This window comes from Cetorhinus maximus, chromosome 13 (genome assembly GCF_964194155.1).
Source record: "Cetorhinus maximus chromosome 13, sCetMax3.hap1.1, whole genome shotgun sequence".
NCBI classification, from domain to species: Eukaryota; Metazoa; Chordata; class Chondrichthyes; order Lamniformes; family Cetorhinidae; genus Cetorhinus; species Cetorhinus maximus.
Window position 1 is genome coordinate 38,418,362 of NC_135891.1, and position 13,432 is coordinate 38,431,793.

Genomic DNA, 13,432 nt, shown 5'->3' on the forward strand with positions numbered 1-13,432 from the left:
GTCTCCATCCTTTTATCCCTTACCAATTACTATTCTGCATCCAATCACCCGCTGTCCACATTTCAAAATCCTGCAAGGACCCCCAATTTATGTTATGACCGGGATGGGAGGAGTGCGCAAATTATTAAGCCTCACTACTCCGCAGGCCATACCGTTAATTTAAATGTTTACTTTTCTCACCCAAATGGCCAATTGTGTACCTATACCTTCAGTACCCAGAAGAAAACAGACTCTGACAAGGCTTCTTTCAAAAGCTGAGAATGACTCATTTATTTTAAAACAAAACCTCTTTTAAAAGTTGCGAGCACTGGTTAACACACAATTGTAATCGGGAAGTATAACTATCTATCTCTTCCTAAAGAATTCCCCCAGCACACACACTTACAAACAAAGGCCAAACAGATAAAGAGTCTCTCTGTAGAAGTGGGCTTTGGAGGATTGGCGTTATAAAATAAAGGATAAAGTTTACAGGGTTTCGACGCTGATGACCTGGAGTTCTCTTGTGTGAAGACAGGCCACTGGTCCTGGTCCTGGAAGCTCTCACCAACTGATCTCAGCTTTGCAGGTCCAAATGCAGACTGGTTACACATAGGTGAGGGTTCTCTGGCTACAGGTTGATAGCTACACACAATTTTAGACAAGGTAGAGAGAGGAAGCCAGTCAAGGTAGCCTTCCTATCTCAGCTTGTTCTCCAACAAGCTTGCCCTCAAAACAAGCAGGTTCACAACTTAAATTTTTTTCCTCTCTCCGACATGATTGCCTTTTTGTCTCCAAGCTTCTCATTAATTAAAGGTCTTTGCAGTTCAAACACAAACAAACAACTCCTTCTCAAGTATCTTATAGGTCAGGTGATTCCTTGGAAGAGACCTGCATGCTGATAGTTCCAAGGTGAACTTATGACCTTTTAAAAAATATTCCAGGTTAGCATCCAGATGTCCAGGTCATGCCAAATCCTTCCATTTTGTAAAAGAAAACTTCTGTCTTGAGAGATATGATTCTAACATTTTTCTCCTACCTGTGAGGCCACTGCGCACTGGACATGCGATGTTGTGGAATCACTTCATGGTTTTGTGTTACTATACCAATGCATAATTCACTGCTATTTTGTAGGACATCCTTAATGGTTATATGGCCTCCTTTTGTGCTGTTAAAATTCTGTGATTCTGTTATGGGTTAATATTCAAACTTTTTTGTATCTTCGAGTAACAAGCTTGCCAAGTTAAACAAGATTAGTTTCAAAGTGCTAGGAGAAGAAAGTATGGCTTAACTTCTGTTTTTAGTATCTGCATATTATATATGAGTTGTGATTGTGTAAGGAAATAAGTGGCAGGGATTACATGAACCATGAGTGATTAAGGTATAAGTTTAGTTGTTACTTAGAGGGACTTGTTAACCATAGTATATAAAAGTAACAGTTAATTAACCTATGAAAGGATTTTAGAACCCTTCAGTTAGGAAAACTTGTTTGAAGTATCGTTGAAGTAAATAACTACAACTGCTTATGTAATTAGATTGTTTTTAAAAGATTTGGATATATCATGAGGTCTTATGTCACACATGTATCTTTGTTGTGGGCAAAAATAAGGTGTATAAAAGAAAATGGTTTTCAATAGTTCTTTATAGGGTTCCAAAGATAGAAGCAGAAACCGAAAAGCCACTCTGTGGGCAGAATTTTCTGCCTGTCGGGCGGGCGGGCCGGACCCAATCTCCGGCGGGCTGGAAGCCGATCCCTGCCGGAGAAGCGGGCCGTGCCACCATTTTATGTGGGCAGGCCAATTAAGGCCGCTCAGCGTGACGTCTGGTGGGAAGCGCTATGCGCTTCCTGTGCGGGCGGGGGCATTCCCCAAAAGCGAGAGTGCGATCTTTCGCGCATGCGCACGAAAGAGTACACATCTCCCTGAGGCTAAGTGCTGCCTCAGGGAGATCGCTTCCACATTGAAAAAGATTAAAAAGAGAAAAAAAATTCCCTAACATGTCCCCCTCATGTGACAATGTCACATGAGATGGGACATGTTCATAATTTACACTATAACTTTATTAAACTTTTAAAAACCCTGCATGAAACCTCATCTCGCTGGTGGATGACGTTTCATGTTTTTTCTAATTGCTGCCGGGGCTCCTGGCCTGCCCGCCAACCTTAAGGTTGGACAGGAAGGTCCTTTAATTGTTTAAATGAACCTGTCAATGGCCTCAATTGGCCATTGACAGGTCGGTGGGCCTGCAGCTGATTTTGCTGCACCCCCGCCTTCCTGAAAATTTAAATGGGCCGGGATGACGTTTGGGGTTCTGCCCGACATCATCCCGCGTCATTTTACGCATCGGCGAGTGGGCCCCGTCCCCTGCTCGCCGACGGCAAAATTCTGCCCTGTATTGTTAGATTGATCACCCAAGCTGTATGTGAATAAAGCCTGTTCCATATACTCCATCAGAAGTGTCTTGGGTTACTTGAACCACAGGAGGTTGACTAAAATTGAATGTTAACAATCACATCTTCCACATATAGATCATCAACTTCAGTCCTTATATTAGCAATTCAAGATATGAACAGGGACTGCAGAAGTGAAAATCCATAATTTTATTTTGCACTGCCTACAATGACCCAAGTCTTGAAGTCAATTAAACATTAAATATTCAAATTACTTGAAACTGTATGTTGGGACTCAAGATTAAGTGTCATCTTCCAGTGAAGCAGTGTTGGAGAGTGGGAGATAATTGTATGCCTAGAGCTTGTAGACATAGTTCAGGCATCATTTTAGAATCACACACCTGTTCTTATTTTTGCGCAATATATAATAAACTACATTGTCCACATTTATATTGGAAACTGACTGTGTAAATATATCCCTGTAATTAAACACTCCCACCATACTGCAGCACCTGCATTTGGGGAGATTATAATTACAGTATGACAAGTTTATGTAAGCAGTTTCCATCATAAATGTGAACATAGCAATTTGTAATGTAAAACATTGCACAGCGCTCTCCACATCCAAAGTTTGTCCTTGTGGTCTGAAATCGTTTCACACTCTGTAGCCTTTTGCATGCTATTTATTTAAGAAGTGACCATCAATGCTCCATCTCTCTTATTGTTCCACCTGGCAAGTTTCTGCACTGCTTATGTCTGGGCTTCTGTAACTCATTGGTAAGAATGTTGAGATAATGGAGAGGGAGAGTTTCACGAAGAATTACAATTACATTTAATTGTATCAGTATCAAAGGAATTCAAGGTGCAGTATTTCCAGTCCCAGATATCGGAAAGTACAGAGGTGGATGGACATGAAAATTCCTGTCACCAGCTGGCGTGCCAGTTCACTGGCACCATCTTGCTCAGTGCCATTTTCCAAGGTGAGATCAGCAGTTGAAGAGCTACCCGCCCACAAGCAGCAGGTTGCCAATTGAGGATACTTAATAGTCTATTAAGGGCTATTGTCAGAAGCTGACTGGAATTTTCCGTCATTCTCAGCTATGGCCGCAGGATCTTCCGTAGAGGGGCTTCCCCTCCACAATGGTGGCTCAACTGGTGAGACCTTTAAAATGTTGGGAAATGAGCATTCAAAATGGAGGCATTGTCCTTTATCAGAACCACAGGCTTCATCCCCTTCCCAACTGGAGTCATCTATTAGTCCTTCAACTTCAATAGCCCATGTCCTGTCCTTAATTGGATGTCATCTGGCAACATTTTGGCCAATTCCGGGAAAATCATAACAGGGTGACTGTTTCCCACACAGTGCAGGGTTGTTGCCTCCATTTAACCCCAACATCAGGGTCCCCACCCAAAGGGCAAAATTCTGCTTGAGGTTACATAGTTTTTGATATTTGGGTTTTATTTTTGAATAAGAACTCTCCTGATAGTCAATTAGGTTATTTCATGATTAATTGAGCAACATCAACAAAGAAGGTCATACGTTTGATCCCTGGCTTCTGAGCTAGCTTTTTTAATTGGGCAGTCATAGAGTGATTACAGCACAGAAGGAAGCCATTCAACCTACCGTGTCTGCATTGACTCTCTGTAGATGAAAAAATTCTCTCATGGTGAAACAATTGTGCTTATGGATGGAGAGGATAATCTGGTTACTGTTCCTACTGGAAGTATATAAATGGGGACATTGATCACAAAAGATTCCCTCTCTCTAGTTCAGGAGCTTGCTGAACACTGCCTCAGCTCAGACATGATGAAATCAACTAGGTGACATACCAGATTGTTAATACCCATGGAAGTGTGCACCATGAAGAAGCTGATGCCCGCAGGAGATGAAAGAGGCGGCAAAACGGTCAAGAAAGTATTGGCATTCAATATTATGAGAATGACTGTTAATTGAAAGTGATTTGAAGGTCCAGCCAAGTCCTTCTGCTCTACAGAAGGCATGTCAAACGAGAATAAAAGGTCAAAAGCTGAATACTGCAGATGTTGCAAGTCGGAAAAAATAAAAGTCAACGCTACTTGCAAGAGCACTGGGGATATACAAAATATAATGTGGCAGAAAGAACACAGTGAGCAGGTGACACTACCTCTTTGTGTTTAAACTTGTATTGTAGTGTGTTCATGTGGGGGTGTTTGAGCTTGTGCTGTAGTGTGGAGGGGCGTTTATGCTTGTATTATAGACAGTGTGTGTGGGGACGTGTACTTGAGCTTGTATTGTCGTATGTGTTTGGGGAGAGGGTGTTTGAGCTTGTATTGTAGACTGTGTGGGGGGGTGTTTGAGCTTGTATTGTAGACTGTGTGTGTGGGGTGTTTGAGCTTGTATTGTAGACTGTGTGTGTGGGGTGTTTGAGCTTGTATTGTAGACTGTGTGTGGGGTGTTTGAGCTTGTATTGTAGACTGTGTGTGTGGGGTGTTTGAGCTTGTATTGTAGACTGTGTGGGGGGTGTTTGAGCTTGTATTGTAGACTGTGTGTGGGGTGTTTGAGCTCGTATTGTAGACTGTGTGTGGGGGGTGTTTGAGCTTGTATTGTAGACTGTGTGTGTGGGGTGTTTGAGCTTGTATTGTAGACTGTGTGTGGGGTGTTTGAGCTTGTACTGTAGACTGCATATGTGTGTGTGGTGCTTGAGCTTGTATTATAGATTGTGTGGAGGGTTCAACTTGAAATGACACCATTACCCCCTCAGTGTTCACTGAGCACCTTCATCAGCATTCCCCCACCGACTTCCCGTGACGCAGTGACGTCCCTAGTTATGTACGTCCCCCTATACGTGCGTCAGCAGCCCGACGTCCCCTGCGCTAAACCGCGCGCTCCAGAAAGTTACGTCGCCGCCTGTGACCCGGTCGATGTTCGGTTTCGGATTTAATAAGACGCTCTCCGGCGCCTCGACGCACAGGTAAGAAGTGACCGTTCCGGTTGCGTTTCCATTGATGATCGGGCCGTGTCGCCGCGGCGGGTGCCGTCCGCTGGTGCCTGCGGGACGTCAGGACGCAGACGGGCTGGACGGCGTCGAGTGTACGGACGGCGGCGTCACCTGCGTCGCTGCCGATCGCGGGCTGACCACCCTAACGCCTCGCTGCCTCAACCCAACTCGCTCGCTGCTGGGCCCCGCCCACCGGCGCTGCTGATAGGACTGTTGGCAACCTTTTCGTTTGCCTTCTTGCGTTTGATTGGTCTTTGCGGGCGTCAATCAAGGCGTGCCTGCTTTATCAAGTTTGGTTGGGGCCGCGCTCTTTCGGCAGTTGATAACAGGGTTGTAAATGGTGTAGGTGAAACCCTAAGAGCGGCCTTTTTTAAAAAACATTGTTGTGGGAATACGCTCCTTGTACAGATGCAATTAAAATGCAACACACGCGGGTTGGTGCGCTTTTTGAACATGAGATTTGAACATGTAGAAAAAAATAAGATGGCGCAGGCTTGCTGCTGAGCTAAAGGGAAGCTATTAACTTCAGAGAAATTAAACCATACTTTAACTTAAAGATTCTCTTAATTCGATTGACTATTAATATGCAGTGTACCCTCGGCTGTAGTATTTGATGTGAGTCTTATTAGATCACCTAGGGAGGACAACCTAAGGTGATCCAAATGGGTGTTGTGTTGACGAAACCATACCGTGCATGCCCAGAACTGCGACAAATCAATATTTATATATCACCTTTAATTTTGTATGATTTGTTCACATTCCTTTATCTGTATAATGCGTATTTCCGTCTTTCATAATCAGTGGACAATATTGATCAAGTTTATTGAGGATAAGGATATTGGCTTTATTTAGCTTTTTCTGTCAAAATGTGCAAGCGATTAAGTATATGTCGCTCAAACCAATAGTTTTTTTAAAAATTCAACATTCCAACAGAGAACTTGACAAACATTTAGGGCTGCTAATTTGGGGGAGAAAAACACGGTTGACAACTGTCAGGTTTGAGACTGGAGAGTTTGCTTTTTGAGTGGACCATCCAAACAATGTAAACTAAGCACTGAGTTATTTAATAAAAGTCGATATTTACTACTGCATCTCATGATTTGAAAGTATTGAGATCTTCAATGAACTTTGATTATCAGTAAAAATAATTCCAGCTCCCATCCAATGCAGCAGCCTTATGCTGCCTGGTTTTGGACTTGACAAAGAACCTTGTTTTTAGATGGCACTTTTAAATGGAAATTTCTTGACACAATCATTTAAAAATTACACAATTGGCCTGCTAATGAATTGAACATTGTCAGTTGCAGGTGGTTAGTGTCTGAGTTAATTTGTTGGTTCAATTCTGGAAGCAGATGTGCAATTTTTGATTTGAATGTAAGATTTTGGGTGTGGGTTTTCAGTTTAGAGTAATTTAAATAAATTAATGAGCTTGTGGCAGTGTTTGCCAGTTATAATTTTTGTATCTTAAACAGGTACCAATTCATTTCCCTTATGCAAATAGGGAAACAATACAGTTTCATAAAAATGTAGTGCCACACCCAGTATTCCTTGTCTTTTGCAGAGACTGCAATATGTGGCTGATGGAAATTTTACAAATACTGCTCCAGTCATGTAGAACAAGATTGCAGCTAATTAGCATAAAACACAAGAGTGCTTAGATCATTGCATCAGTGGCTAATGAGCACTTGAGTGTAAGTGCATTCAAAGATCTTTTACCATTCCCCTGTACTGTTTATGTGGGACAGTTAAGTACTTGCAGTGAGACAGTTATCATTGAGAAAATACTAGAATGCATTGCTGGAAAGTTGAATTGAAGAACATTGTTACATTTACAATAATTCATATTTTCCCTATTCCCTCATTATTTCACAAACCTGAGAAATAACTCTTTGTTCACTGAGCCAATCTTCCTATTTCAATAATCTAATACACAGCAGCTAAACTGGTGCAGGTGGAATTCATTGAACCTAGTCATGGAAAGCCTGTTGAATTGTGCACTCCAAGCCCTACCTAAGCCTTAGCCAAGCTACAGAGGAATATTTCATGCTAGTGTGCTCAGAAATACTGCTGTTTAATTGCTTCAAGCTGACATTCATCAGTAAGCATAAACCCTTTGGGGCACTTTGATTTTCTAGCAGTAACATTTAAAATGTTAAGATGGATAACTGGCTCATTTCAAATAAAACATATTGCCAGGTTTATTTTCTACTTGCAGTGCAGTATGCAGCTGTTTCCAGATCCCATTTCAGAAAACAACTTAAGTCAGTTGGAAGCCTTCATTTATATATTCCTGTTTCAGCATCTAATTTTGTCAGAGAGCAGACAGGTGAGAAACACAGATGTACAAAAAATAAACTGCACATACACATTTGGATTGCAATGCTAAGCTTGTTAAGGAGGGGAGTCCACAGAAAAATGTCAGCATAACCAGTCAAATGCTACTGCAATCCGCACCAGGATTGTCAGTGACAAGATGAAACATCCAATTGGAAAATTTTCTCTTGCAAAATTACAGCTAGGAAAATGCAATCCACCAGGACTGAATGTAAAAGTATAAATCCAGGAACCTATTCAGGCTTCGTAAGTACCTGATCAAACATTTGTGCTAAAATGTGATCAGACTTCCTATACATGCTGGAGGAAACTCTGAGCTTGATACTGGGAGATGAGGTGCTCTATTTGCTCAAGGCACTTTAAATATAAGCCAATACAACATCTTTGAATTGGAATTGACCATGTTGTTGCCATGTTGTCACTTTAGGTTTATATAAAGAGAAATACTGAATTATACTTTACTCCTGCTGCAAATTCTTTATTGCTGCCTGTACAATTGAAAGAGTAGCCCCACCTGGTGTGGTATTAGGCCACATGTTTACAAGTTCAGCCCCTGGTTATAATGAGATAACTGCTGTCACCTTAGCTTCAATGGAGGTAATGACAGAGGACGGCCATCGTAGTGGCCAGGAAATTCAGCAATGTAGGTAACCAGAATTTAACAGCAGGACCTCATTTAAATTATTTTTTCTGTTTCCTGGCCGGCAGCTGGGCAGATGCTAAGGCTATTTGACAGCACAAGGCTACAGACAGGAAAGGCTGAAGAAGGGAATCAAGGGTTATGGGGAAAAGGCAGGAAAGTGGAGTTGAGGATTATCAGATCAGCCATGACCTCATTGAATGGTGGAGCAGACTCGATGGGCTACATCTTATGGCCTTATGGTTAAGGGTGAGAATGCGGTGGGTAGGGGAGCAGACACATCATGGATGGCTGTGATGGACATTGTGTGGGGGGAAAGGAAGGTGAGGATGGTGAGTGAGAGGGGATGTCAGATCTTGGGATGTTCCGGTAGAAGGTTGTGGTGATTGGTGGATTGTGGGAAAGGAAGCAGGTTAGCTTGGTGGGCTGGGGAAGAACTGCACTTCCTCTTGGCCCACAAGTAGTGCTGGGTAGGCACTTACCTGTTGTTCTTGCCTTCTCTCAGCTGCTGGATTTCTTGAGTATTGGGAAATACAGCAGACATTACAAGGAAAACTGGGGGACATTGCCCCATTAAGAAATCTGTACTTTTTTGTAGTTTCACAAGAGGACATGTAATTTCTATTGGTAATCCCTCACGTCAAAGATGATTCTTGCATATGGCTGAATGGGTGTGAGATGTCAGTGTTGGCTGTGGGGTCGCAGGTGGCTTTTAAGCCCTATCTTAGCCTTGCAGGCTCTCCTTCAGTGAGGCATTGGTTGTTGGCCAGTAGAGGAGCTGGTGATTGTTGGCTCCACTCTCTCGCAGTTCACTTTCAGTGGCTACTCTTGTTGATTGGAAGGTCTTAACAGCACTTTGTACTTCGATCTCACAAAAGCCTTCAACTTGGTGAATTTAGTTGCCAATTGGAAGGTGCTACAATGATATGGATGCCCAGCTCAGTTCACAGATGTCATCCTTCTCCTACATGACAATATGCAAAGAACCCTACCCACCTGCCACCCTCACCCACCTGCTAACTACCACCTCACCCACCTGCCACCCTCCCACCCTACCCAACCACCTCATCCACCTGCCACCTCACCCACTTGCCACCATACCACCTCATCCACCTGCCACCCAACCACCTCACCCGCCTACCACCTCACCCACCTGCGATCCTCTCACTCTACCCTACTACTTCAGCCACCTGCCACCCTACTACCTCACCCACCTGCCACCCTACCCTCTTAACCCACCCCCCTCAACTGCCCTACCCCCTTACCCACTTACATTCTTACTTTAGCGTTTCAAAGAAGCTTTGGGACATTTACACTCCTTATCTACACAATACAGCAGCTAATGCCGTAAAAAGGGGGCATGGTTTCTGTGCAGATTCTCTCCGCTGCTCCCTCTGAGATTCCTGCGCTGAGTCAGTTCTGCAGGATCCTCCATCAGAAGAAGGTAAGTGTGTATTTTTTTGTCTGATCAGGGTTGGAAATAGGTGTTCCGACCCTGAACAGAAGATTCGGGCCTATCTGATAGTCAGGATCGGGGATCGAAAAGTTGTGCTCATTACACCGATGAACACAGGACAGATCACTGACTTATTCGCTCAGTATTGGCACTTGAGGCAGCCCCCTCAAGGGGGCTGAGGAACCGACAGACGCAACAGATACACAGGAAGTTTGAGGTGTCTGGCCTGTCAAAAAACACCAAGCTGAAGGAATTTTAACAAATCAATCGGAAACCACAGGAATGGATGGTCACACCATCAAGCAATGTCCAAGATGACTAGCAATCATTGAAATCCATCATCACTCGTGTGCCAAGAAATTTGCAAGCACACCATTAAAAATCAGCAAGAGTGGTTTGATGAGACTGGATACTGAAATATGAAAACTCATCAATTTGTAAATGGACAGCATTCTAAACCTGGCATAGGGATCCAAACTCCACAGAATAGAAGCCTGTCCACCAGACAGCAACAGTTAAAGTTCAAAGAAGAACCTTCAATTTTTCAGAACAAATGGTGGACACAAAGGGTGAGGAAATTTAATTCCTCGCTGGCATGCATGCATGCACTTTTCAGGGCAACCAAAGAGATTTGTGGACACTCAACATATGGACCAACATCAGTAAGATCCAAAGACATGTAATTTATGCATTGCTTTTTATGTGGAAAGGGTACTGTTTTCATTCGAACCCTCACATCATATTTATACTAATGGTCCTATGACCAACACACACATGTATACTTGTGCTTTGTTCATGAATGTAGTTTAAGTTAAAGCTATTTCCTCTAGGAGGATATTTTCATTAGACCAGTCTCTGAGATGTGCAAGGCAGCACTCTGGATTGAATAATGCTGGTTTATACTCCCATAACACAATCACAACTGTGGATTTGCCCTACTACAGATTTGGGCTTAGTAAATGTTCAGCACAGAGACTTCTTGTGGTGACCACAGTTTGGCACAAGGAAAAAATGTACTTTTCAGTGAGCTGTGTTTACACTGGCTTCTGAACCTCTAGGCATGTATGTGCATTGGAATGCTTGCCAAGATCATATTGCCAACAGTAAGGCATATTGAAGAGCCACAACAGTGAATACAGTTGTTTTTACATTTCATAATGAGACCCTAAAAAATAGAATACACTTTTTTCACCCATAATTATAGCTGAAGATGTCCAGTATTCGAAATACTTGTACAAAGTGAGCCCTATGAGATTGTATGTATCCTGAAAGAAATTAAAACTTGCCACAAAACCGTCATGTTTTTGATGCTTATGTTTTAAACCCATTTTTGATTTGCAACAGTGGTGGGGAGATGTTAGTCCAAACCCACCACTGGTCAAACTCTTGAACTCAAAGTATGAATGTAGCACAACATTTGAGCAGCTTGTCACAAATAGCTACCAGAGAGTTCCACAAGTGACTAATTTCAGTTCCAGGTATGTAATTTATAATACCTATTTGTTAGCATGTTGATCTCTGGACAGAGGTTCTCTGCTTTGGAGAAGTCTCACCAGTTGCTTTAGTAAATAAATCAATAATAGTAACTCATTTACAACCTTTTTTTAAAAAAAAAATTATTTATTCATGCTATGTGGGTGTCGCTGGCTAGACCAGCATTTATTGCCCATCCCTAAATGCCCTTGAGAAGGTGATGGTGAGCTGCCTTCTTCAACTGCTGCAGCTCATGTCTTGTAGGAACACCCACAGCACTGTTAGGCAGGGAGTTCCAAGATTTTGACCCAGTGACAGTGAAGGTACAGCAATATTGTTACAAATCAGGATGGTGTGTGGCTTGGAGGGGGAACTTGCAGGTGGTGATGTTCGCATTTATCTGCTACCCTAGATGGCAGAGGCCGCGGGTTTGGAAGGTGTTGTCAACGGAGCCTTGGTGAGCTGCTGCAGTGCATTTTATAAATGGTACACACTCTGTCCACTGTGCTTCAGTGGTGGAGGCAGTGAATATTTAAGGTGGTGGAGAGGGTGCCAATCAAGCAGGCTTTTTTGACCTGGATGGTGTCAAGCTTAAGTGTTGTTGGAGCTGCACTCATCCTGGCACGTGGAGAGTATTCCATCACACTCCTGGCTTGTGCCTTGTAGGTGGTGGACAGGCTTTGGTGAGTCAGGAAGTGAATTATCCGCCGCAGAATTCCCAGCCTGTGACCTGCCACACTATTTATATGGCTGGTCCAGTCCAGTTTCTTGTCAATGGTGATCCCCAAGATGTTGATAGTGGGGGATTCAGTGATGGTAATGCCATTGAATGTCAAGAGGAGATGGCTGGATTCTCTCTTGTTGGAGATGGTCAGTGCCTGGCACTTGTGTCGTGCGAATGTTACTTGTCACTTGTCAGCCCAAGCCTGGATATTGTCCCGGTCTTGCTGCATTTGGACATGGACTGCTTTAGTATTTGAGGAGTTGTGAATGGTGCTGAACATTGTGCAATCATCAGCGAACGTCCCTCTTCTGACCTTATGATGGAAGGAAGGTCATTGATGAAGCAGCTGAAGATGGTTGGGCCAAGGATACTACACTGATGAATCCCCGCAGTGATGTCCTGGGCTGAGATGATTAACCTCCAACAACCACAACCATCTTCCTTTTGTGCTAGGTATGATTCCAACCAGCAGAGTTTCCCCCCGATTCGCATTGACTTCAATTTAGCTTGTTGATGTCACACTTGGTCACATGTGGCCTTGATGTCAAGAGCAGTCACTCACCTCACCTCTTGAGTTCAGATCTTTTGTCCGTGCTTGGACCAAGTCTGAAATGAGGTCAGGAGCTGAATGGCCTGATGGAACCCAAATAGTGAGCAGGTTATTGCTGAGTAAGTGCCAGTTGATAGCACTGTTGACAATGGCTTCCATCACTTTGATGATGATCAAGAGTAGACTGATGGGACAGTAATTGGCTAGGTTGGATTTGTCCCGCTTTTAATAAGATTTGTTTATGCTGTGCTACTGCTCTGAGGACTGTAGCTATGGAGTTTGAAACGTTATTGGCAAAACACCTGTTACAGTAGCTGGCTATGGGCTACCTGGGGACATTTTAATCCAGTGCACTGGAGTTATATAGTGTCAAACCCAGATGATGTACCAAGTGAATGTTTTACATATTTGATCTTTCTTGTCCTTCGAATAGATTATTTCAGCCCTCAAAGTTTAGTTACTCTTGAGTGATTTCCAACTCCCCATAATTTGAGAGTGCTTTCTTTTTAAATGTAGAAACATATGAACAAGGAGCTGGAGTAGGCCATTTGGCCCCTTGAGCTTGCTCCACCGTTTAAGAAGATCATGCCTGATCTGATAGTAACCTGAAATCTGCATCCCACCTACCTCGGATAACCTATCACCCTTGCTTGCTAAGAATCTACCCACCTCTCCCTTAAAAGTATGCAAAGACTCTGCTTCTACTGCCCTTCCTGGAAGAGTTCCAAAGACTCATGACCCTCAGTGAAAAAATTTCACTCATTTCTGTTTTAAATGGGCGACTCCTTATTTTTAAACAGAAGCTCCTAGTTCTAGATTTTTCCACAAGAGGAAAAATCCTCCCCACATCCACCCTGTCAAGATCCCTCAGGATCTTATATGTTTCAATCAAGTCGTCTCTTACTCTTCTAA

At 43.1% G+C, this 13,432-nt stretch overlaps 1 protein-coding gene across 2 annotated transcripts in view; it reads left to right on the top strand.

The window, feature by feature from the left end:
* The first annotated feature begins 5,178 nt into the window (after positions 1–5,178).
* gmeb2 (glucocorticoid modulatory element binding protein 2) overlaps positions 5,179–13,432 on the top strand; it is a 91,257-nt gene continuing 83,003 nt past the window's right edge. For both annotated transcript variants that reach the window (XM_078555296.1, XM_078555297.1), the window contains exon 1: positions 5,179–5,316. The gene's annotated coding sequence lies outside the window, so the exon portion shown is untranslated. The remainder of the gene's footprint in view (positions 5,317–13,432) is intronic.